The sequence below is a fragment of the Rhinoderma darwinii genome, chromosome 1 (genome assembly GCF_050947455.1).
Source record: "Rhinoderma darwinii isolate aRhiDar2 chromosome 1, aRhiDar2.hap1, whole genome shotgun sequence".
NCBI lineage: Eukaryota > Metazoa > Chordata > Amphibia > Anura > Rhinodermatidae > Rhinoderma > Rhinoderma darwinii.
In genome coordinates, this window is record NC_134687.1 from 138,984,681 (window position 1) to 139,006,825 (window position 22,145).

The window sequence follows — 22,145 nt, forward strand, 5'->3', positions numbered from 1 at the left end:
CAACCCTAGGTACTGGAGTTTCCCGGTTTCTGTGGGCATTGGCGCACAAAATGACCCTTAAGCCACAATACATACATAGTCCAGAGGAGCGTCTGTGCTGCTTCTCTTGTTCAGACAACCGGACTTTGTCTACCTGCATGGGTTCTTCAGGTAGCGCACTAGGGGAAGGCAATAGTGGTCTCCGGACCGAGGGTGCTGGTCTGTGGCCCCGGCTCTTCTGTCGAACCTCTTGATTCTCATGTCAACCCGAGTGGCTAACAGGATGAGGGCATCCAAGGTAGGAGGAAGGTCGCGGGCAGCCAGTTCGTCCTTGATGTGAGAGGACAGACCCTGCCAGAAGGTCGCCACCAGTGCCTCATTGTTCCATGCCAGCTCTGCTGCCAGGGTACGGAAGGAGATAGCATACTCCCCTACTGTGGAACCCTCTTAATTGAGGGTCAACAGAGTGGCTGCGGCACAGGATGTTTGACCCAGCTCCTCAAACACAGCACGAAAAGACTGCAGGAACAAGGCTAGGTCCGAGGATACAGGTCCTTGTTGCTCCAAGATTGGGTTTGCCCATGCGAGGGCCTTGCCAGCAAGAAGGGAGATGATAAATGCTACTTTGGCCTCCTCGGAGGGGAAGAGATGAGCCCGTAGCCTAAAAGGAACCGTGCATTGGTTAATAAATCCTCTACATGCTCTGGGATCACCGTCATAGCGAGGAGGAAGAGGCAGAGGAACTGTGGATCTGGATCAAACAGGAGGAGCAACGGGCAGTGGCACAGCAACAGCCTCAGGAGGAAGAACCGGAGGTGGAACAGTGAGTAGATCCAGACGGACTATGATAGAATTCACAGCCTCAAGGAATTGATCATGATGTGTGCATAGGTCATGCATCTCCGTCTGTATCTTCTGGACTGCGATCCTGGGCTGGCCAGCGGGTTCCATGGCCTGAGCGTACTGTCACGGTCACAGGGTATGTGGACCCACTAGGCCGCTCCGCCGTAGCGGAGAGGCAGCTGACCAGGTCTCAGTCTATACAAAAGTCTATAGCAGTTCGTAAAACTCGGGTACCTGAACTAGTCCAGACAGTGGCTGTGGCTTCAGCACAGATGGAGGTCGGTGCAGCAGGTTGCAGCAGACGTGGCAAACAGTACAAGATGTGGCAGAAGACACTGGACGTGGCAGAAGACACTGGATGTGGCAAGCGACAGCAGGTGCAGTAGGACACGACTCCAACACTAGTAGGCACAGGAACAAGAACACAGCACGGGATACAGGAACAGGTAACAGGGCACGGGTAACAACTGGAACGGGAAACACTAAGGAACCATTGCAAGACAGACTTGGGATATACTAACAATGCTCTCGCAAGGATCAGAAGGGCTGGGGCCTACTTATAGTCCAGGAAATCATATGGGTTGATGATGATGATTGTTTTCGGGATACATCGGACCTGGCGGAAGTGAGCGCTGGCGTCTCGTAGGAGGGAGATGTGGACCAGCGCTCACAGATCCATGGCTGCGGGTGTTGGGAGGTGAGTAAACCCGACGGCCTGCGGCCATGTCACTACACCTCCACTGTTTCTACTTCTGCTACATCTTCTTTTCTCTCTTTACCAATACATTCTACTACCAACATACCAACTACTCCATCTTCAATAGTGACCAATATAGGTACAATTGGGAGAAATATTATGAATCCAACGAGCACGACCTCGGCTATTATGTGTACCACAATACTTTTCCTTTTTTAGGACCATCCAATTTATCATGGAGCCTAAACAAATAACTACACCTAAAAGCAACACCTTTATTGGAGATGAAATGCAGATTTGTTTTATGTCCTCTGTCCAGCTGAGTCTACACAAAGAGACTCTTCTACGGAAAGGACTTTCTTACACCCTCACCCCCTCCTTTGATGAATTCACCTGGACAAAGGACATTCACTTATTTGCAAGAAAACTTGCTCTATTTAAACACTTTAAGGGACGTCCCTCCGATATTGATTTTATTGATTACATTGAATCTCGTACCCTTCGGGACCTTGACGATCTTGCCAATGAAAATGAATTTTAGAGCTGATATGGCAACTGGTCCCTTTTCATCTCTGCGTCCTAAATCACAGATGACACTACCTTTCTCACAATATGCTCATATTGACATTTTTATCAAAATGTTTAGCAATGAGCTAGAAAAACTAAAATCCCATAAAGCTAAAGCTCCTACTAAACTTAGCAGGATGGAACAAACAGCTCTCGATGAACTATGTAAGAATGAAGAAATCATTCTAAAGCCATCTGACAAGGGAGAGAATATTGTCATTATGAATCGGGTGGACTATGCACTTATGGTCCATAGACTGTTGGATGACACTTCCACTTATACCATTATTGATAATCCCACCAATTGTTTCTTAGCCGAGTTACGGTGTCTTCTGATTGAAGCTAAATCACAGGGTCTCATCTCTTCAGATAAGTTTAAACGAATGCTTAATCCCAGTCCCACTCTCTCTACCTTCTATGCATTGCCCAAAATACATACGCGCCCGTCCTATGTCAGGTAGACCTATCGTGTCGGGTAATGACAATCTCACTCAAGGGATTAGCATGTATGTGGCTGTAGTCCTTTCATCCTTTGTTACAGCCCTGCCCTCGTATTTATGTGATACAAAGGACACTCTCACCAGGATCCAGGAGATCAATGTTAATGCTACTACCATGATAGCAAGCATTGATGTCGAATCTCTCTATACTAATATCCAGCATAATTTAGGCCTTGATGCTATACAACACTTTTTGATCACGAAGGGTACTCAGTTTCAGGCTTACAATACATAAATTTTATCACTTCTTAAATTTTGACTTACTCATAACTTTTTTCTTTTTGATGGTACATTTTACCATCAACTTAAAGGCACTGCCATGGGCACCGTTTGTGCACCCACTTATGGCAATTTATTTTTAGGGTGGTGGGAAGATTTTTTTCACTTCTCACATTCTTTTTTGGGGAAGATGTATTGACGATATTCTTATTTTTTGGGATGTGACAAGAACCTTTTTTTTCGATTTTATGGATATTCTCAATACCAACAATATTGGGATGAAATTCACCTCTGAAATACATGACTAGGAAATACATTTCCTTGATCTAAAAATCTCCCTGGATCCTGGTGGCAGTGTCCATACAAATATATTCCGGAAGGAAACTGCTACCAACAGCTTTCTACATTGGGAGAGCTTCCATCCACCTGCACCCAAAAAAGGCATTACCATTTGACAATATCTTAGAGCTAGAAGGAACTGCTCAGATGATCACACCTTCCAAAGGGAATGCAATACTTTATACCTTAACTTTCTAGCACGGGGATATCCCAAAAAGGTCTTACATAGGGCATATGCAAGAGCTAAGGCGACCACGAGAGGGGACCTTCTATACGGTGCAAGTAGGAAATCAACAAAACCATCATCTACTGTCAGATGTGTTGGGAATTTTGACGTTTGTCCCGCTCAAGTCTTCAGTATTTTACAAAAACACTGGCCTATTTTACAAGCTGACTCTGATCTCAGAGATGCCATTTCAAATTCTCCAAATATAACCTATCGTAGAGGTAAAAACCTCTGAGAGTTCTTGGTACATAGCCATTATTCCAAACCTGTTATATCACACAAGACTTGGCTCTCTTCCCCTCTAATAGGTTCTCACCCTTGTAGGAGATGTTCATTTTGTCCCTCCATGCCCACAACGAAGAGATTTTACAACCCTCTTGATGGTAAATCCTTTACTCAGAGAATTTATCAATTGCCAGAGTAGTGGAGTAATATATGCTGCCAAATGTCCATGCCCAAAACTGTACGTCGGTAAGACTGTCCAACAATTAAGAAGACGGATCTCCAAGCATTTGAGTACTATCAATACAAAAGAGGATACTCTCAAAACATATCCGATCCTTCCACAATGGCATCACCACTTCCCTACAATTTTGGGTCAGAGAGCTGGTAATCCGGATAGAAAACTCCTACAGGAGAAAGCGAGATGGATTCACAGATTAAAATCTTTGATTCCTACTGGACCTTCGTTGCTTTTCTTTGACGGATTCTATAAGATCCCCTTTAATTTTCTGTCAAGTGGACTCTCCTGCTTACACTCCTTTTGCCACTTGTTATCAACATCAATACATTAGATAGAACTTGGTATGAAATGCTTATTTCCAATACCTCTGTTATCAGTATTATGGTCTTTGGTATTTGCACCTATATGTACCTTCTTCCGTTTTTATTTTTCATAAAAATGTAAAAGACTTTCATATATGCCGTATTTATCTCATGAAGGATTCCAATGTTAGGAAATACATATATTCTTCCTTCTCTGTTATTCCTCAATGTGGTATATTATTTAATATAATCTCCCTAACTATTTTGCTTTTATTATTATTAGTTGTTAAATAGCCTTATTCCTTTTTCAATTGTACAGCCATAATGTAGTAATACCTTGTATCACACTGATAACTATATCTTAGCAGTGTGCCAATTTGTGCTATTACTACACGCCTAGCCACTGTCCAGCACCTTCCTCGCCGAATTTCTAAGTGACATGCGCTTTTGACACCCTTTTGTACTTAAACATTCACTCTCCCATTAGTATTATTGGCCTTTTATACATCTTCTAGCGATGATTCCGTTCCTACCTTACAGGCTGTCCGCTTTCTAAGCACCTTGACATGCGCAGACACTTCAGTCTCGTTTCTTCTGATAGCCGTTTCCTTTGCTGTACGCATGTGCCATCCGAGCACGTTGATTTGATGCTGGTCTTGTACCTTTGATTGGACGGCACCTGTGTCCATCTATCGGTTGGAGGCGCGTCACCCCCTAGGCATTCTTATTGGCTCTAGTTGAACCACACCTCCACACACGTCACCTCCGAGGTCCTAAGAGAAGGAAACCTTGTGCGCGCCATCATTAGCCCCATTATACCCCTGAGGACGCTACATTTGTAGCGAAACATGTCGAGGGGTGCTTCAGTGCTTTTAATTATTCATTGCTAGGCTAGCAATTGTATTGAAATCGTTCAGTGAACTGTCTTTGACACAGCATACCACTGCCGCTGGGCTACCATATCAGTGCTTAGTTGCACTCATTCTACTTACTGAGGTTACACTCTTCTGCCTACCGTTGCTGCTGGCCTACCTTGGTCACTTTTAAACTTATATTGTAATGACAGGGTAGGGAGACAGACAGGTGAGCCCTAATCTACCCGCCACTCAGTCCCTGCCTACTTGCAACGACCCGTCCTAAGCGACGGGGTACAACTGGGCGACGGTCCCTATGCTCAGTAAGTGCAAGACAGACAAATAGACAAGGGTACAAAGAAGCTAGGGAAACGGGGCAGCTACCCACGGAGACACTGTGAGCAACAACAGTAGTGAACGAGCCGAGTCAAACCAGGAGAGAACGAGGTACAAAACGCTGAGCAGGAGAGTGGTCAGAAAGTCAAGGTCAATAACAAGCAGAGGATCAGTAGTACAAGCAGCAGCAGCAGCAGCAAGCCAGGAAACAAGCATAGAAGAATCACAGGCAAAGGAGGAACAGGAAAGGCAGGTATAAATAGACAGTGAGCAGGAGCTAGCTCCATCTGGCCAGGCTGTGATAGGCTCTCCCACTCCTAAGCCTGCCATCCTGAGTGGTGGAAGATGGAGTCAGTCTCACAGACATAGGAGCAGGTGCAGACTGATTGCCCACGGGCGTAGACACAGAAGCTGTGTCTGGCAAATCCTTTACATATATGTTGTATGTTCCAATTACAATCCTTTTGGCTATACTAAATAAAAGTTATATCTTAGTTTATTTCCACATACTTAATTGATAGCTGGGAAAGCTCGGTTTTTTGTGTGCTTCTGCACATTTGTCCTTTTTTGAATGTCTATTGCCCACCAGCTATCAAGGTCATTCCGTAGTCCCTGAGTTGCGTCCCAGGTGCCCGCAGCTGACTCTGCATTCAGGGACTTCCTGCAGATCTGGCAGAAAACCCGATCCTCTATTCTGCTTGCGGTTGACCGCATGAAACGGAAGGCAGACACGAGGAGAAGAGAGCCTCCTCAGTTTCTTCCAGGTACCAAGGTCTTCCAGGTACCAAGGTCTGGCTGTCCTCTAGAAATATCCGGCTGAGGGTGCCGTCATACATGTTTGCCCCCAGGTTCCTCGGACCCTTCGAGATCCTACAGCAGATCAACCCTGTCTCATACAATCTTCGGCCACCCTCAAGATCCCCAACTCCTTTCATGTCTCCCTCCCGAAGCCTGTGGTCCTGAACCACCAAGACTCTTAGTCCTGCAGTTGCCCCCAGTGGTTCATCAGATAAATTAGAGGTTAAGGAGATCTTGGACACCAAAAAAGGAGGAGGAAGAACTTTTTAATTGGGGGATTGGAAGGGGTTTGGTCCAGAGGAGAGGTCCAGGGAGTCAGAGGAGAACCTCAATGCTCCCACCCTCGTGAAGAAGTTTCTCTCCCGCTCTGGCCCCAAGAAGAGGGGGCATAAGAAGGGGGATACAGTAACGCCCATGGCCACGGACCATCGGGATTATTCACCCCCAGACGGCCACAGCCATGGATCCGTGAGCGTTGCATCTTCTCCTCAGGAGACGCCGGCGCTCACTTCCGCTTCGTTCTGCTGTGTCCCGTAGGGTGCGCATGCTCGTGCCCGGCCTTTTGGTTGCGACCGGGCCCCTAAGCCTGGGGGGCCCAAAGGGCCCCCTTACCACACAGCGCGCGAATGATTAAATAAATTATCTGTGCCGTGACGTTGGCACTTTCTGTTGAGGGCAGGGCTCCTTAGATGTCATGGACACATGGTACACTCAGTGTACCATGTGACCATGACGTCACATGAAGGGCGGTCCAGCCAGTGTGGAAGAGCCGATGCGGAAGATCCTGAAAGACTCCAGGTCAGCTGCAGAGGGGGGCCATAATGTATTGTATTGTGCTGTCTGTGTATGCGGTGGAGAGAGAAGGGGGGTCCGTTAAATTACAGCCCCCCCCTTCCACCGCAAACATACATTACAAACTGTGGGTCGCGACCACCTGAGCTGACGACTCCTTGCTCCAGCATTCACTGTGCCTTGAGCCATGAGGGGCTCGACGCAGACAGGCACAATGTAGTGATGTCATCGCGCCAGTCGGTGCATGTAACTCATAGCAAAGACCAAAGGAGGAGTAATTTTATTATTTTTCTATTATACACATATGGCTGCATTATACTCTATGGGGGCTTATATGGCAGGGGCATTATACTGTATGGGGAGATATGGGGGGCATTATACTGTATGGGGCAGCTATGGGGGCATTATACAGTATGGGGGCAGTTATGGGGGCATTATACAGTATAGGGGCAGCTATGGGGAGCATTATACTGTATGGGGACATTATACTGTGTGAAGGCAGCTATGGGGGCATTATACTGTGGGGGGCAGCTATGGGGAGCATTTTACTGTATGGGGCAGCTATGGGGAGCATTATACTGTGGGGGCTCATATGGGGAGCATTGTACTGTGTGGGGGCATCTATGGGAGGCATTACACTGTATGGGGGCATTATACTGTGGGGGCTGACATGGGGAGCATTATACTGTGTGTGAGCAGCTATGGGGGGCATTATACTGTATGGGGCAGCTATGGGGGGCATTTTACTGTATTGGGGCAGCTATGGGGGCATTACAATGTATAGGGGCAGCTATGGGGGCATTATACTGTATGGGGCAGCTATGGAGGGCATTATACTGTATAGGGGCAGCTATGGTGAGCATTATGCTGTATGGGGGCATTATACTGTGTCGGGAGCTATCGGGAGCATTATACTGGGGGGCAGCTATGGGGAGCATTATACTGTATGCGGACAGCTATGTGGAGCATTATATAGTATGGGGGAAACTATGGGGAGCATTATACTGTGTGGGGGCAGCGATGGGGGGCATTATACTGTGTGTGGGCATTATACTGTGGAGGCAGCTATGGGGGCATTATACTGTGGGGGCATCCATGGGGGCTGTTGGGCAAGGTGTCTGGGCATAGGCGCGTGCAGGGGTCTGGTGGTGTTGGGGAGGGGTAGGGGGGCTCAAGTTGAATTCTTGCACCAGGGCCCATGAGCCTTTGGCTACGCCCCTGACCCCATGTATTCTGTGCCTATGTGTTCCTGACATGTAAATCCAGTGCTAAATTCTAAATGTAGTATATAATTTATTGTCCATATAACATCTACACAGACCCTCCAACCTATGTAATAAACCAGTGTTTGAAGAATATATTTAAAGTAAAGTGAAGGAGTGCAATAAATTGGGATGGATTGCATAAAGATAAAACTTTAGTTGTTATTTTTCAAAATCTGAACCTGATTTGATAGTATTCTGTGTTAACAAATCATAGTGAAGATATACTAAACTGATACATTGTTAGCTCAGTGGCTAATATGGGTCAGTTGTAAGCACTGCTGCGTTGCAAAACTGTGATGCAATATGTCGGGTGCAGGCCAACATGAGCCGCGACGGTGTGTGAGTCCATCAAAAGCCGTGGCGTCACTATAGCGACACGACACCACAGCTATCCTCTTCTTGTTATGCGCGGCTACAACCGCAGGATATGGACCTGTTGTGGCTTGTGAGGCACTGTAATTCTATCTGGATCTTGAAGGGGAACCACTCCAGTGTTTGGAGGCTTGGTTATCAGCCCTGGTAGTGAGTTTCCTAGAGTTTTCCCTGTTGTTCCGTGTTAAATCCGGCATTCATCTGGACTCCACTTGATCCAACTTATCGATGTATTGACCTCAAGCCTGATCGAAACCATGCCTCTTGATACTGATTACTGTACCTGACGTTGTCTGCCTGTTACTGACCAGATCTTTCAACCACAAAATTGTTCATAACCACTATCTGCAGCCCAACCGTCTTTTGGAGACTATCCTGGATACTGTAACCTGGGCATCTGGCAAAGTCCATAACTCCTTGCATGGGTTAAGGGTGAAAAATGGATGATTCCATATGCTACGCACCCCCCAGGTTAGCCTGCGCCAACTAAATAACGGTCCCAGTCATTAATCGTACCTCTCTGCTGACAAACTTCTCCTCGCTGGAGAAAATCTCCTTCTCTGATAAGTCTGCAAAGTGTCACTAAAGTCTATTCCAATTCTTCGGCGCTACTCTTCGTCGCCAGGCCTAAGACTTCACCCTAGTTCTCACTGCGCTAGCCGGACACAGGCACCAAGGTATGCTCTTGGGCTAATTGTCTAATACACAATAAATTCCAAACAAGGCAACATGACATGCAGTTCATTGTATTATGTTCTCCTCAGGTTGGAGCAAGTTTTCTGGGCATTCCAGTTTCCTTGATCATGCCTATAGTGAATGTCCACCCTTAAACACCAAACTTAAGCAACAGCAAAATTCTGCACTGATTAATTTCTTAATTGATTTTAATCATTATAGTGGTTGAAATGCTATTTCTCTGATACAGAGCTACATAAAGCCAAAAGATAACATTGCGTTTGCCTTTTTCCCCACTAGGGTGAGCTCAGAAGTTTACTGCATACTATTTATACATAGATCTCAATAATAAAGCAGTATGCAATAAGCTCCTATACTCCCGGTAGTGGCAGCCAGAATTTTAGAATTTAACTTTATGTCTATGGAGGGGTTTTGGAGCCTTTTATCAGGAAACTAGAGCTCTGATAGCGATAAAGATACCTACAAAAATTAATCAGCACAGAATTTTGGATCTAAAAATCTACTTAAAGGCTATCTGCACCTTTTAAAGAGATTTTTTTTAAAAATAAATAAATGTTTTATATGAAGCTAAACAATTTTTAATTTGGCTGAAGTTTTTTTTTATGTTTTAAAATGCAGCTTCTATGTATCCTGTATAGATAGAAGCTGTATCGTTCCGTTGAAGCAGATTCCGTCATGTCGGCTGAACTGACAGCTCGGCTGAAAGCTGGTCCTGCGTTTCTGACACACAGGATCCAGCTAATAACGATCACATCTAAATTATGAGCTTGGATGTGAGCATTATTAGCTAGATCCTATGTGTCATAGACAGGCAGGACCAGCTTACAGCCAGTGGCGTAGCTATAGGGGTCGCAGTAGCCACAGTAGCCCCCTTGCCACACAGCGCGCTAATGATTAAATAAATTCTCCGTGCCGGCACTTTCTGGTTACGGGCAGAAGTCTTGGTGGTTCAGGACCACAGGCTTCGGGAGGGAGACATGAAAGGAGTTGGGGATCTTGAGGGTGGCCGAAGATTGTATGAGACAGGGTTGATCTGCTGTAGGATCTCGAAGGGTCCGAGGAACCTGGGGGCAAACATGTATGACGGCACCCTCAGCCGGATATTTCTAGAGGACAGCCAGACCTTGGTACCTGGAAGACCTTGGTACCTGGAAGAAACTGAGGAGGCTCTCTTCTCCTCGTGTCTGCCTTCCGTTTCATGCGGTCAACCGCAAGCAGAATAGAGGATCAGGTTTTCTGCCAGATCTGCAGGAAGTCCCTGAATGCAGAGTCAGCTGCGGGCACCTGGGACGCAACTCAGGGACTACGGAATGACCCTGATAGCTGGTGGGCAATAGACATTCAAAAAAAGGACAAATGTGCAGAAGCACACAAAAAACCGAGCTTTCCCAGCTATCAATTAAGTATGTGGAAATAAACTAAGATATAACTTTTATTTAGTATAGCCAAAAGGATTGTAATTGGAACATACAACATATATGTAAAGGATTTGCCAGACACAGCTTCTGTGTCTACGCCCGTGGGCAATCAGTCTGCACCTGCTTCTATGTCTGTGAGACTGACTCCATCTTCCACCACTCAGGATGGCAGGCTTAGGAGTGGGAGAGCCTATCACAGCCTGGCCAGACGGAGCTAGCTCCCGCCCACTGTCTATTTATACCTGCCTTTCCTGTTCCTCCTTTGCCTGTGATTCTTCTATGCTTGTTTCCTGGCTTGCTGCTGCTGCTGCTTGTACTACTGATCCTCTGCTTGTTATTGACCTTGGCTTTCTGACCACTCTCTTGCTCAGCGTTTTGTACCTCGTTCTCTCCTGGATTGACTCGGCTCGTTCACTACTCTTGTTGCTCACGGTGTCTCCGTGGGCAGCTGCCCCGTTTCCCTAGCTTCTTTGTACCCTTGTCTGTTTGTCTGTCTTGCACTTACTGAGCGTAGGGACCGTCGCCCAGTTGTACCCCGTCGCTTAGGACGGGTCGTTGCAAGTAGGCAGGGACTGAGTGGCAGGTAGATTAGGGCTCACCTGTCTGTCTCCCTACCCTGTCATTACATAATCACAGGCCCATATACCTAGTCTACCCTGGTCCCTGACACATCTATGGACCCCCTTGAGACCCTGGCTCAGCAGATGCAGGGCCTCTCCCTACAGGTCCAGGACCTGGCTCAGAGGGACAACCTGCGTGATGCTTCCCTGGTAGTGCCCCCCACCTCACCTCTTGAACCCCACCTCAAGTTGCCTGACCGGTTCTCAGGGGACTGGAAGACTTTTTTCTCCTTTCGGGAGAGTTGTAGGCTCTATTTTCGCTTAAAGCCCCACTCCTCAGGTTCTGAGAGCCAGCTGGTGGGTATAATTATGTCCCGGCTCCAGGGGTCTGGTGGTGTTGGGGAGGGGTAGGGGGGCTCAAGTTGAATTCTTGCACCAGGGCCCATGAGCCTTTGGCTACGCCCCTGACCCCATGTATTCTGTGCCTATGTGTTCCTGACATGTAAATCCAGTGCTAAATTCTAAATGTAGTATATAATTTATTGTCCATATAATATAACATCTACACAGACCCTCCAACCTATGTAATAAAACAGTGTTTGAAGAATATATTTAAAGTAAAGTGAAGGAGTGCAATAAATTGGGATGGATTGCATAAAGATAAAACTTTAGTTGTTATTTTTCAAAATCTGAACCTGATTTGATAGTATTCTGTGTTAACAAATCATAGTGAAGATATACTAAACTGATACATTGTTAGCTCAGTGGCTAATATGGGTCAGTTGTAAGCACTGCTGCGTTGCAAAACTGTGATGCAATATGTCGGGTGCAGGCCAACATGAGCCGCGACGGTGTGTAAGTCCATGAAAAGCCGTGGCGTCACTATAGCAACACGACACCACAGCTATCCTCTTCTTGTTATGCGCGGCTACAACCGCAGGATATGGACCTATTGTGGCTGGTGAGGCACTGTAATTCTATCTGGATCTTGAAGGGGAACCACTCCAGTGTTTGGAGGCTTAGTTATCAGTCCTGGTAGTGAGTTTCCTAGAGTTTTCCCTGTTGTTCCGTGTTAAATCCGGCATTCATCTGGACTCCGCTTGATCCAACTTATCGATGTATTGACCTCAAGCCTGATCGAAACCATGCCTCTTGATACTGATTACTGTACCTGACGTTGTCTGCCTGTTACTGACCAGATCTTTCGATCACAAAATTGTTCATATCCACTATCTGCAGCCCAACCGTCTTTTGGAGACTATCCTGGATACTGTAACCTGGGCATCTGGCAAAGTCCATAACTCCTTGCATGGGTTAAGGGTGAAAAATGGATGATTCCATATGCTACGCACCCCCCAGGTTAGCCTGCGCCAACTAAATAACGGTCCCAGTCATTAATCGTACCTCTCTGCTGCCAAACTTCTCCTTGCTGGAGCAAAACTCCTTCTCTGATAAGTCTGCAAAGTGTCACTAAAGTCTATTCCATTTCTTCGGCGCTACTCTTCGTCGCCAGGCCTAAGACTTCACCCTAGTTCTCACTGCGCTAGCCGGACACCGGCACCAAGGTATGCTCTTGGGCTAATTGTCTAATACACAATAAATTCCAACCAAGGCAACATGACATGCAGTTCATTGTATTATGTTCTCCTCAGGTTGGAGCAAGTTTTCTGGGCATTCCAGTTTCCTTGATCATGCCTATAGTGAATGTCCACCCTTAAACACCAAACTTAAGCAACAGCAAAATTCTGCACTGATTAATTTCTTAATTGATTTTAATCATTATAGTGGTTGAAATTCTATTTCTCTGATACAGAGCTACATAAAGCCAAAAGATAACATTGCGTTTGCCTTTTTCCCCACTAGGGTGAGCTCAGAAGTTTACTGCATACTATTTATACATAGATCTCAATAATAAAGCAGTATGCAATAAGCTCCTATACTCCCGATAGTGGCAGCCAGAATTTTAGCATTTAACTTTATGTCTATGGAGGGGTTTTGGAGCCTTTTATCAGGAAACTAGAGCTCTGATAGCGATAAAGATACCTACAAAAATTAATCAGCACAGAATTTTGGATCTAAAAATCTACTTAAAGGCTATCTGCACCTTTTAAAGAGATTTTTTTTTTTAAATAAATAAATGTTTTATATGAAGCTAAACAACTTTTAATTTGGCTGAAGATTTTTTTTATGTTTTAAAATGCAGCTTCTATGTATCCTGTATACATAGAAGCTGTATCGTTCCGTTGAAGCAGATTCCGTCATGTCGGCTGAACTGACAGCTCGGCTGAAAGCTGGTCCTGCGTTTCTGACACACAGGATCCAGCTAATAACGATCACATCTAAATTATGAGCTTGGATATGAGCATTATTAGCTAGATCCTATGTGTCATAGACAGGCAGGACCAGCTTACAGCCAGTGGCGTAGCTATAGGGGTCGCAGTAGCCACAGTAGCCCCCTTGCCACACAGCGCGCTAATGATTAAATAAATTCTCCGTGCCGGCACTTTCTGGTTACGGGCAGGGCTCCTTAGACGTCATGGACACATGGTACACTCAGTGTACCATGTGACCATGATGTCACATGAGGGGCGTCCAAGTCAGCGTGGAAGAGCCGGTGCGGAAGATCCTGGAAGACTCCAGGTGAGTGAGCTGCAGAAGGTTCCCGTAATGTATTGTATTATGCGGTCTGTGTACGTGGTGGAGAGAGGAGAGGGGGGACCGTTAAATTACAGCCCCCCCTCCCCTCTCTCCACAGCAAACTGCACAATACAATACATTACAAACTGGGTTGCGACCCTGGGGGTCGCGAGTCACTCACCGAGGTCCCGGTTCCATTCAATGCTGGAGCAAGGAGCTGACGGCTCCTTGCTCCAGCATTCACTGTGCCCTGAGCCCTGTGCGGCTCGACGCAGACAGGCGCGATGTAGTGATGTAATTGCGCCAGTCTGCGCCGTGTCACTCATAGCACAAACCAAAGGAGGAGAAGGATCATCCACCCGGCGTGGGAATGGGGATAGGTAAGTCATATAATTATTTTTCTATTATGCACATATGGCTGCATTATACTGTATGAGGGATGATATGACGAGGGGCATTATACTGTATGGGGGGATGATATGGCGGGAGGGCCATTATACTGTAGGCGGAGCTGATATAGGGGGCATTATACTATATGGGGAGCGGATATGGGGGGCATTATACTGTATGGGAGCTGATATGGGGGGCATTAAACTGTATGGGGAGCGGATATGGTGGGACATTTTACTGTATGGGGAGCTGATACAGGGGCCATTATACTGTATGGGCTGATATGGGGGCACTATACTGTATGGAGGCTGATATGGTGAGGGTATCATACTGTATGGGGAGCTGATATGGGGGGAATTATACTGTATGGGGCAGCTATGGGGAGCATTATACTGCATGGGGGCAGCTATGGGGAGCATTATACTGTATGGGGCATTATACTGTGGGGGCAGCTATGTGGAGCATTATACTGTGGGGGCAGCTACGGGGAGCTTTATACTGTGGGGGCTGCTATGGGGAGCATTATACTGTATGGGGGCAGCTTCGGGGTCAATATATTATGTGGGGGCAGCTATGGGAGCATTATACTGTGGGGGTATCCATGGGGGCTGTTGGGCAAGGAGGCTGGGCATAGGCGCATGCATGGGTCTGGTGGTGTTGGGGAGGGGTAAGGGGGCCCAAGCTGAATTCTTGCACCAGGGCCCATGAGCCCTTAGCTACGCCCCTGCTTACTTCCGAGCAGTCAGCTAAGCTGAACTGATAGCTGAAGCTTTGATAGAAGAATACAGTTTCTATGTATACAGGATACAAAGAAGCTGTGTCTTAAAAAGTAAATTTTTTTATTTAAAACCACATAAAACTTTGATTTAGTAAAAAAAAAATCCTTTCAAAGATGTACATAGCGGTGGAAAACCACTTTTAAAATACTAATTGCTATCCTGTGAAATTCACCATAGTGTGACTTGCCGGGTCCAGTACTGATATGAATAAATACGAAAAAATTTATTGTAAAGTGCTAAATGAGTAATACATATTATACAATATATTGATGGGGCAGACATTTTCCATACCTGTTCTATATGAAACTGCACAAAGCTTGGACTAAACCATACTTGACTGCTAAAAGACAACAAAATATTTAATTCAGCTAAAATTAATTTCTATCTCTACATCTTCCAAGACATGGAAACTTTTACATATACACCGTGTTCCAAATTATTATGCACATTGGATTTAAGTGTCATAAACATTTAATCATTAGTTCTTCAATTAAACTCATGGATGGTATTGTGTCTTAGGGTATGTTCACACGGCCAAATTTCAGACGTATACGAGGCGTATTATGCCTCGTTTTACGTCTGAAAATAGGGCTGCAATACGTCGGCAAACATCTGGCCATTCAGTTGAATGGGTTTGCCGACGTACTGTGCAGACGACCTGTTATTTACGCGTCGTCGTTTGACAGCTGTCAAACGACGACTCGTAAAAATACAGCCTCGTCAAAAGAAGTGCAGGACACTTCTTTCAGACGTTTTTGGAGCTGTTTTCTCATAGACTCCAATGAAAACAGCTCCAAAAACGAGTTGGTAAAAAAATGAGTTGGTAAAAATGCGAGTTGGTAAAAAACGTCTGAAAAGCAGGGTCTGTTTTCCCTTGAAAACAGCTCTGGATTTTCAGACGTTTTGGTTGACTACGTGTGAACATACCCTTAGGGCTCTTTGGATCATTGTAATCAATCTCAGACACCTGTGATAACTAGTTTGCCAGGTGTGCCCAATCAAAGGAAAACTACTTAAGAAGGCTGTTCCACATTATTAAGCAGGCCACAGGTTTCAAGCAATATGGGAAAGAAAAAGGATCTCTCTGCTGCCGAAAAGCGTGAAATAGTGCAATACCTTGGACAAGGTATGAAAACATTGGATATTTCAAGAAAACTTAAGCGTGATCATCGTACTGTGAAAATATTTGTGGCTGATTCAGAGCACAGACGTGTTCGTTCAGATAAAGGCATAATGAGGAAGGTTTCTGCCAGACAAATTAATAGGATTAGGAGAGCAGCTGCTAAAATGCCATTGCAAAGCAGCAAACAGGTATTTGAAGCTGCTGGTGCCTCTGGAGTCCCACGAACCTCAAGGTGTAGGATCCTCCAGAGGTTTGCAAGTGTGCATAAAGCTATTATTCGGCCACCCCTAAAGAATGCTCACAAGCAGAAACGGTTGCTGTGGGCCCAGAAATACATGAAGACTAATTTTCAAACCGTGCTGTTTACTGATGAGTGCCGTGCAACCCTGGATGGTCCAGATGGATGGAGTAGTGGATGGTTGGTGAATGGCCACCATGTCCCAACAAGGCTGAGGCGTCAGCAAGGAGGTGGTGGAGTCATGTTTTGGGCTGGAATCATGGGGAGAGAAGCTGGTAGGCCCCTTTAGGGTCCCTGACGGTGTGAAAATGACCTCTGCAAAGTACGTAGAGTTTATGACTGACCACTTTCTTCCTTGGTACAAAAAGAAGAACCGTGCCTTCCGTAGCAACATTATCTCCATGCATGACAATGCACCATCTCATGCTGCAAAGAATACCTCTGTGTCATTGGCTGCTATGGGCATAAAAGGAGAGAAACTCATGGTGTGGCCCCCATGTTCCCCTGACCTCAACCCTATTGAGAACCTTTGGAGCATCCTCAAGCAAAATATCTATGAGGGTGGGAGGCAGTTCACATCAAAACAGAAGCTCTGGGAGGCTATTCTGACATCCTGCAAATATATTCAAGCAGAAACTGTCCAAATACTCACAAATTCAATGGATGCAGGAATTGTGAAGGTGATATCAAAGAAGGGGTCCTATGTTAACATGTAACTTGGCCTGTTAATTTTTTTTGGATTGAAAGCGCTTTTGATTTCTGTAAATTTGACCTCCTGATGCTGCAAATTCAACAAATTACCATTTTAGTTCTCTTTACAACCTTTAAAATGTTTTTGATCTCTGTTGTGCATAATAATTTGAAACAGTGCATTTTGAGTTTTTTACTTCTAAAAAAAAATCTGTTATCATTAGGAGATTTGTTCAATAAAATTCGCATTATACTCCAACGGTTGATGGCTTGAGGATTATACTGACTGTCATTTGCATCGACTATTTAGGAAAATCAGCGAAAAATAACATTTGCATAATAATTTGGAATGCGGTGTAGATTTTGTTATATTAACTGATCTTTTTCAACAGTCAACATATATTCTAGGTTTAATGGATCTTTAACCCCTTCCCGCACCTTGACGTTAATTCACGTCAATGTGTGCAGTTCGCTCCCTTGACGTGCAGTAACGTCTGCACTTTATAAGTTAACCGCCGCGCTGCGCAACACCGCAGCGGCGGTTAACTTTACAGTCTGTCTGCCCAGATGTCCGGGCAGACTACAAGGGACCAATGAAAGCGGTCCCTTGCTGGAGATCGCTCTGATTGGTTAGTCTGTTCAGACTTTCCAATCAGAACTTAGTACCTTAGAAGAACGACGTCACAAGCTCCGATTTCCTGTTGGAGTCAGGAAGTTAAGGAGATCGGAGCCTGTGGACGTCGAGAGAAGAAGAAGAAGTGAAAACAAAATCCCCAAAAACACTCATTAACCCCTTCATCACAGCCTTTAACTGTGATCACCCCCTCCCTTCCTCTCCCAGTCTATAAGGGAGCGTTTTTCTGTTGTTTTTTAAAAAATAAATAAATCATAACACTCTAAAAATAAAGTTTAGTGAGCGTTAGTGAGCGTTAGTTAGTGTTAGTCAGTGTCAATTTAGTCAGTGTAAGACCGTCTGTTAGTCAGCGTCGGACCGTCTGTTAGTGTCAGACCGTCTGTTTGTCAATCAATCAGCGTCAGTTAGTCATCGTCTTTTTGTCAGTATAGTCACCGTTAGCCAGCTTTAGTGTCAGAAAATTAAAAAAAAATTGCGTACGTTAGTGTTAGATCAGTGCATCAGTCAATCAGCGTCAGTTAGCATCAGTCAGTGTGTGATTGTCAGTCAGCGTCGGTTAGACCTCGTCTTTTTGTCAGTGTACTTTAGTCAGTGTTAGTCAGCGTATATTTATCCAGTCAGTCAGCGTCAGTTAGTCAGTCTTTTTGTCAGTGTTAGTGAGAGTTTAATGTCATAAAATGAAAAAACAAAAGAAATATATTAGTGTACATTAGTGTTAGTATTTAGTGTTTTATGTAAAAAATTAAAATAAAAAAAAGACAAAAAAAGTTATATTATACATTTGTTGTATACAGCACTTTAGTATACAAGTCCACATATACAGTTTGTAAAAATAATAAAAATGGCCCGCAAAACCTTTACTGCAGAGGAGGCGTATGAGATGCTCGCATCGGACACCGATACTGCGAGTGATGCTGTGTCCGCTTTTGTTCTGTCCTCCTCCTCAAGCGACACCGAAGAACCTCCTCACAGTCGCAGGATGGTTACTGTTCAGGTTACACCTGCACCTGAACCCAATTGGTTGCCCCCAACCTCCTACACCCCCCAAGTACCGGACTTTACTGCTGCAGGGGTCCAAGTTCAGACAGCAGGGCTGTCCGAAATATAATTTTTCAAGCTCTGTTTTTTTCTGACAGCCTTGTGGACAAAATTGTTGAGCAAACAAACCTTTGCGCTCAACAATTTATTGCTGTCAACACCGAAAGTTTTTATGCCAGGCCATACAGGTGGCATCCCACTGACAAAGCAGAAATGCTGCAGTACTGGGGATTGGTCCTAAATATGGGCCTAACAAAGAAGCCATCGGTGAGGACCTATTGGTCCACGGATATTTTGTACCACTGCCCCTTATACCGCACCACAATGCCCAAGGCTCGTTTTGAGGCAATGCAAAAATTCCTACATTTCAATGATAATTCCCAGTGCCCCCCCCACCCCAGAATGACCCAAATTTCGATCAACTCTATAAAATTAGACCCCTTATTTCCCATTTGGCCCAAACATTTGCATCGTCCAATACCCCAGGAAGAGAAATTGCCATTGACGAGTCCCTGGTGCATTACAAGGGAAGGGAAAAGTTCAGGCAGTATTTGCCCAACAAACGTGCCAGGTATTGCATCAAGATCTATAAGTTGTGTGAGTCGGAGTCGGGCTACACACATACTTTTAGAATATATGAGGGAAGGGACAATCAGATTGATCCCCCAAACTGTCCACCTGTCCTGACCACAACTGGGAAGATTGTCTGGGACCTCCTGCACCCACTGTTTAATCAGGGGTACCACTTGTATATAGACAACTGGTACACAAGTGTACCGCTGTTAAAATGCCTGGCGGAGCAAAAAACTGTGGCGTGTGGGACGGTCCGCAAAAACCAGAGACAGCTCCCAAAAACCCTTCTCAGTCAACCCCTGCAGCGTGGGGAGAGCAGGGCGCTCCATAGTGAAGGGGTCCTTTTTTTTAAATTCAGGGACAAGAAGGATGTCCTAATGCTGACATCCATTCATGACGCCACCTTCTCCCTTGTCCCTGTGCGTGGTGCAACACCCACCACCACGTCACGGCCTGTCTGCATCCAGGCCTATAACAAATACATGGGGGGAGTGGACCTTTCTGACCAGATGCTCAAGCCGTACAATGCCATGCGGAAATCAAAAATGTGGTACAAAAAATTGGTGGTGTACTTTGTCCAAATGGCATTGTACAACTCCTTTATAATATACAGGAGCACTGGTCAGGAGGCGACATACCTGGAGTACCAGGAAAAGGTAATCAAATCCCTTCTCTTTGGGAATGTGGCAGAGGTAGGAGAAAGTTCTACCTCTGCAAGTAGTGATGTCCCCAGGATAGTTCCAGGACAGCACTTTCCTGGTGAAGTGCCGTCCACAGAAAAAAAAAAGCGCCCCCAGAAAAGGTGTTGTGTCTGTGCCAAAAGAGGCATAAGAAGAGACACGACATACCATTGTAACACCTGTCCCACCCACCCTGGACTATGTATAAAGGAGTGCTTCCAAATATATCACACCTCTCTGAAGTTCTAAATTAAATTTGTATCTGCCCCTTTATTATTATTATTTATCGTCCCTTTCATTTACAATTACAGCGCCTTACCATAACCATTTCACCATTTAAAAATTGAACATCCCCTCCATAACAAAACTAAAAAATACCCATTATACCCATAGATGAATATCTAGGATTTGTAATATGGTGTAGTATCTGCACAATTTTTTAGGCCTATGCAAACATGACATGTGCCCAAAAATCATCCAAGTAAAATAAGGCCTCAAAATCCTTGTGGTGTTCCAATACTTTCTGGCCCTGCCATATGTCCAGCAACAGCAGATTAGGGCCAAGTTGGGGGTATTTCTAAACTCAAAATAGCCTGATAAATATTGAGGTGCTTTTCTTCACTTGCATGCTCTGTGTCTGAAAAATCTGTCCTATAAATGAAGCATTTGTGAAAAAAAATTAAAATGTTCTTTTTCACGCCACATTTTCACAAGAGTCTGCAAAAAAACTGTGCTGTCAAAAAAGTGATGACACCCCTAGATAAATTCCTTGAGGGGTGTAGTATTCGAAATGGGGTCATTTCTGGGTGTTTTCCATCATTATGGGTGCTCAGAGTCTCTTCAAAGATCAAATGGGGCCGTTGAACCAATCATGCAAATTTTGGGCCCTGAAAATCTAAGGCTGCTCCTTCAATTCCAGGCACTGTCATGTGCCCACACAACATATTTGGACCACTTTGGGGGTATCTCTGCACTCGGTACAAATGGGCCAATAAATGTTGTGGTGCTTTTCTTCACTTGCATGCTCTGTATCTGAAAAATCTGTCCTATAAATGAAACATTGGTGAAAAAATTTAAAATAGTTTTTTTCACGCCACATTTCCACAAGATTCTGCAAAAAAAATGTGTGGTCAAAAATTTGATCGCACACTGAGAAAAAAATCTTAGAGGGGTGTAGTTATCAAAATGGGGCCATTTCTGGGGGTTTCCCATAATTATGGGGGCTCAGAGTCGCATGCAAAACTTGAATCCTGAAAACCTAAGGCTTCTCCTTCACTTTCATGCACTGCCATGTGTCCACACAACATATTTGGACCACTTTGGGGGTATCTCTGAACTCTGTACAAATGGGCCAATAAATGTTAAGGTGCTTTTCTTCACTTGCATTGTGGACAAAATCTGTCCTATGAATGAAATAGTTGTGAAAAATTTTTAAATGTGCTTTTTCACGCCAGATATCCACAAGGTTCTGCAAAAAAATTATGGGGTTAAATAATTGATCACACCACTAGAAAAATTCCTTGAGGGGTCCAGTTTCCAAAATGGGGTCACTTTTGGGGGGTTTCCGCTGTTTTGGTCCCCCCAGGGCATTGCAAACGCGACATCGCACTGAAAACTATTCCAGCAAAATCCGTTCTCCAAAATCCAAATGACGCTCCTTCTATTCTGAGCCCTGCTGTGGATCCAAACACCAGTGTATTACCACATATATGGTATTGCCGTAATCGGGAGAAATTGCTTTACCAATGTAGTGGTGCTTTTTCTCCTTTATTCCTTGTAAAAAAAAACAAAAACTGTTTTTTCAGAAAAAAAGTAGATTTTCATCTTCACACACTAATTCAAATAAATTTAGCAAAACAACTGTGGGGTAAAAATGCTAACTATACCCCTAGAAAGATTCCTTGAGGGGTCCAGTTTCCAAAATGGGGTCACTTTTGGGGGGTTTCCACTGTTTTGGTCCCTCCAGGGCATTGCAAACGCGACATGGCACTGAAAACTATTCCAGCAAAATCCGTGCTCCAAAATTCAAATGCTGCTCCTTTTCTTCTGAGCCCTGATGTGGGTCCAAACAGCAGTGTATTACCACATATGTGGTATTGCCGTAATTGGGAGAAATGGCTTTACAAATGTAGTGGTG